Raw genomic sequence first — 4,637 nt, forward strand, 5'->3', positions numbered from 1 at the left:
GCAGCAGTGCACACTTGGAATCTGACCAAAGGCCACACTGAATGGAGAGGGGTAGAAAAGGGTCCATACTCTGTTGTGGTGGGCACAGTGTGTAATCGTGCTAGACGTTCTCTCTCCACAACACAGACCCACAGATACATCTGGACCACCAAGCTCTCAAGTTCCACTGATCCAGAGTGTCTTCTTCTACTGATTGAAGGTAGAAGCTAAAGGTGGCTTCTACCTCAGCTGCTCACTGGGAAGGCTTTTCCACTTCTGGTTTAGGATTGGTTTAGAGGGAAGCAAAATGAGGGTGAGGAGACACAGCAACTTCAAGGAATGGGACAATGGTGAGAATTCAGGTGCTTTTTTTGTGACTCTCCCTTAAGCCTGGCCTGGATGGTTGCTTAGATTTGACTTCTCCATTGCCGCTCCGGTGTTAGCTCCAGGTGCCTGGGTTTCCATGAAGTGAGGTGATAATCTTAATGATGGACTCGATTGCTTCCAAGCCTGGGTATTCAGTAGCAGGAGCTGAGTCACATAAAATACCAATTCCAGACATAAAGACATCCGGTACCATATCAGTCGCCTCTCAGGGTAGCACCTGGAGAGTTTCCAGCACTCCACCAGTCTCGACTATGGGAGGGAGAGTCAAGCAGAGGCATATCTATTCCATTCATAGCTTGGGCAGTGGCTAGCGAGTGGAAGACAATCTGCTACAAGTCAAATCTGGGCAGCAGTGGCATAGGAGAGAGTCAAGGGTGGAGACTCAAGTTTACTGCACGGAAAGGGGCAGTGGTAAACTGCTTCCGTATTTTTACCAAGAAAACTCTATGGATACACTCCCAGAACGATTGCAGGTGGAGGCGAGGCGTTCTGAGAGCGATGCGTCCAATGTGTCGCTATGTATCGGACACGACTCGGCAGCGTAAGACAACAACAACAACCATATCAATGGAGGACAGGAGACAGACCAGCTGAAAAATCTTTGCTATCATGTGTCATTTCCAACCAATCAGGAGGCAGGCCAAAGGACTCGTTCTCTGAGAAATACTCAGCCTGCCCAGCCTGAATTTAATACTTTATTCCATGCCAAATTGCCACAAAATGGTCTAGCAGGAAATCTCCCTATAATTATCTAGCTAATGACTCAAATTTTGTAGGCTTGTTGTGAAAGATGTAGATTCTGTCATTTTTATCAAACAGATAGATTTTCCCTGATGCTGGTGACTGAACCATTGATGCAACTGACTGGTTTCCTTAGAGTTAGAATTAAGGTGGGGCAATTCAGTTGCTTGAAAGACTGAGAAAAATATCTTGATTTTCAGCTCTACAAATATCTAGACAGGAATCTTCTGCACATTCTCAAAATGGATGCCACTCAATTTCTGCCTGTCTTGATTCCGAGGATTCTTTTATTCTCCAGGTTTATTCTTTTATGAATATTTAGGGTTCGATTTTCCAATTCAATTCAATGAGAAGGTATTGGACATGGCTGCACAATGGGAACATCTTTGTTTTTTCAGTAAAAAACAATAGTGTTTTGTGGTCCAAGTTCCCTCAGGGAAAGTCTAACACTGATCCCCAAACTAAATTAGCAGTGTCTGGTTCATTACTACATTAGTAAAGCTGCAGCGACAAATTTACCTCTACGGACAAAACTCTGTTAGCGGGACTACACGCTATTAGTCTAGGCTCTGAATCTGACTCGGAATTGAAAGCAGCTAATCAACCTGACTGACAGGAGCTGTTTCAGACTTTTTCTGCCCGCTCCCTGCCCTGAATGCAACTTCACTCTCTGGTGTGGTCCTTGTTGACGGGTGGATGGGAAGAGGTGTCAGCCATAAATCACGCATAGCCACTATCCGATCACGCTCCAGTTGCCTTATATCAGTGAGTCCGATCTCACATTTCCTTAGAAGATATAATTAGGAAAAAGTGTTCTCGTTTTCTAGTCAGCTAGCTACTCGCTAGCTTGCTAGTGGTTAAGGCTGTGTAGCACCATCAAGATCTTGTTATTTCCTTTTCATTTTCATTTGGTTTGCCTTTTGCAAATGGACAGACACAGAGCTAATACAGACGATTGGACTATTAGTAATACCAACAATAGTATTTAATGACTACCTCATGAGTGCAAAGCATAGAACTGAGCACTTGAGGAGATGCAACAAGAAACAATTCCTGCCCTGGATTCAACAAAATGATCTTTGGCTTCTCACTACTATTGTATTTTTATGTTCATTTTATGTTCTCATTGGCAGTAGCATCATTTTCAAAAACTAAGGGTGACTGTTTTTTTTCTGCTCTGTCTCTCTGGGTCTTTGTCTTTCATCCTTCAATCAATCATTTTTACTGAGCTCTTACTGTGTATAGAGCCCTATACCAAGCACTTGAAAAAGTACAGAATAAAAGAATGAATAGTTACATTCTCTGCCCGAAATGAGCTTACAGTCTAGAGGTGGAGACAGATATTAATATTAATAAACAAATTATAGATATGTACATAAATGCTGTGGGGCTGAGGGAGAGGTGAGGAAAGGGAGCAAATCTAAGTGCTGGGGCAACACAGAAGGGGGATGGGAGAAGAGAATATGAGGCTTATTCAGGGAATTCTAATTCTTCAAATTTTTTGGAATGCTAGTATGGCAAGGGTTAATCTAGAACTGGTGATTTACTGACAAGCTTGATGGGAGGGACGGGAGAGAGTGAACTGTGCTGGGAATTTACATCTCTGAAAATTAAGACTATCTGTTTGTCTCTTAAAGTGAAATACTCCTGGGAGACTTAATAGTTACGGGTGTTGGAAAAAATTCTATTTATGTTTCAAGCAGATGGCCATCATGTTACTCCTAGCTAGAGTTACTGTGATAGTAAGGAATAAATCCAATCCCTGGTTGATTTATTCATTTTACGATAGATCCGCACTACAGTTTATAGGAAGAGCTGGTAAAGTTTGTTTGTGTTTCAGGTACTTGTTATTCTCCCCAGTTCAAATGGTTTGAAGAATGAAAGGGTTGTTTTGCAGATCCAAGTTAGTTTTGATAAACTGGGGTTTTTGCAATAAAGCATTTAAAGCTAGTTGGCTAAAAGGGATTTGAAATTGGGTAAGAGGAAGGTCTTTATATTTGGACGTAGATTGGAGAATTTAGGGTGTGGGACCTTCTAAGACTCATGTTGCTTCAGAAAAATCTGTGTTCTGTGATAAAAGGTGTTAAAAGGGGGAAAAAGTTGTATGGAATTCAGTGGTAGCACAGTGTGCTGCATAAAGGTTGTGATGACAAGAGAGGAACTCCTGGCTGAGTATTCTGTCAGACCTTGAGCACAAGATGGAGAAGAACCAGGGGGTGTCTGGGAGTAGGAATTGATGGAGCTGTGCCTCAGTGGACAGTGAGGAATGGGAGTGTGGGATGGGAGGTGCAGTTCTATTTATTGCCATTGTTCTTGTCTGTGCGTCTCCCCCGATTAGACTGTAAGCCCATCAAAGGGCAGGGACTGTCTCTATCTGTTACCGATTTGTACATTCCAAGCACTTAGTACAGTGCTCTGCACATACTAAGTGCTCAATAAATACTATTGAATGAATGAATGAATGAATTTGTGGAAGGTCGTTTGTGCATTGATCTTGTGGGAAGAGTTAGCTGCATCTGTTCACCAAGATGATGGGGAGGCAGTGTGGTCTAGTGAAAAGACTGTCTCTATTACTTGCCTGCTGTGCGATCTTGGGCGAGTCACTGAATTTCTCTGCGCCTCGGTTTTCCTTATCTATAAAAGGGGGATTAAATACCATTCTCCATCCTTCTTAGACTGTGAGCCCCATGTGGGAGAGGCACTGAATCTGACCAAATTATCTTGTATCTTTGATAGAGTGCTTGGCACGTAGTAAGTGCTTAACAGATACCGCAACTATTATTAATAGAAGAAAAGAATAAGGTAGTAGTTGAAGACAGTGAGTGTGGGGATTCTGACTCATGACACTCATACTCCTAATATTTCTCTAGGTTTGATCAAGTGCAAGGACACTTTGATCCAGCCTGCCCACTTCATCAAGTCAGATGATTTCTTGACTCCCAAGATGCCCAACTTAGAAGAACCTAACAAGGGCTTAGGTGAGGAAGAATGAAGGGAAAAGGTCAAACCTTTTCTGCTTCTTCCATTATTTCATCTTCTGTTCTCAGGAGGGATTTTTTTTGGATTTTATGGAGGGGAAAATAAATATGCTATTTCTTAAACACTTACTATGAGCCAGAGTGCTCTGCTAAGCTCGAGGCTGGGAGCAAGATAATCAGATCAGACACTGCAGAATTTCAGCAGCAATAAACACCTGGAAGCTGCTTAACCTTGGTAAAAGTTTCAGGGAGAAAATAGGAAATGAACTCTTCACAGATCTGCCTAAAAGCAGTTTTTAGTCGGCAACTTCCCTCCTTCAGTAAGTTATCTTGCTAATCTCTACCGATAACCCGGGAGTTTGTCTAGGCAAATTCACCTGTATTGTCCTAAACCTCATTTCCCTGCAACTTTTTTTCACAACAGCTAGTCCTGAAGGAGCTTTGCCAAGTGTGGGATAAGTGCACGCATCTAGACATACAGAGGTAACCTGTTCTTTTCCAGTGCCCTCAAAGCTGAGAGGAAGAAAAACAATTAAGCAGGAGGAGAACATC

General features: G+C 42.5%; 1 non-coding gene across 1 annotated transcript; it reads left to right on the forward strand.

Moving 5' to 3' along the window:
- The first annotated feature begins 565 nt into the window (after window positions 1-565).
- On the forward strand, window positions 566-703 carry LOC114816750. Its single transcript, XR_003764559.1, has one exon. It is a non-coding gene; the product is annotated as a small nucleolar RNA SNORA7 (small nucleolar RNA).
- The last annotated feature ends 3,934 nt before the right edge of the window (window positions 704-4,637 follow it).

This window comes from Ornithorhynchus anatinus, chromosome 14 (genome assembly GCF_004115215.2).
Source record: "Ornithorhynchus anatinus isolate Pmale09 chromosome 14, mOrnAna1.pri.v4, whole genome shotgun sequence".
NCBI lineage: Eukaryota > Metazoa > Chordata > Mammalia > Monotremata > Ornithorhynchidae > Ornithorhynchus > Ornithorhynchus anatinus.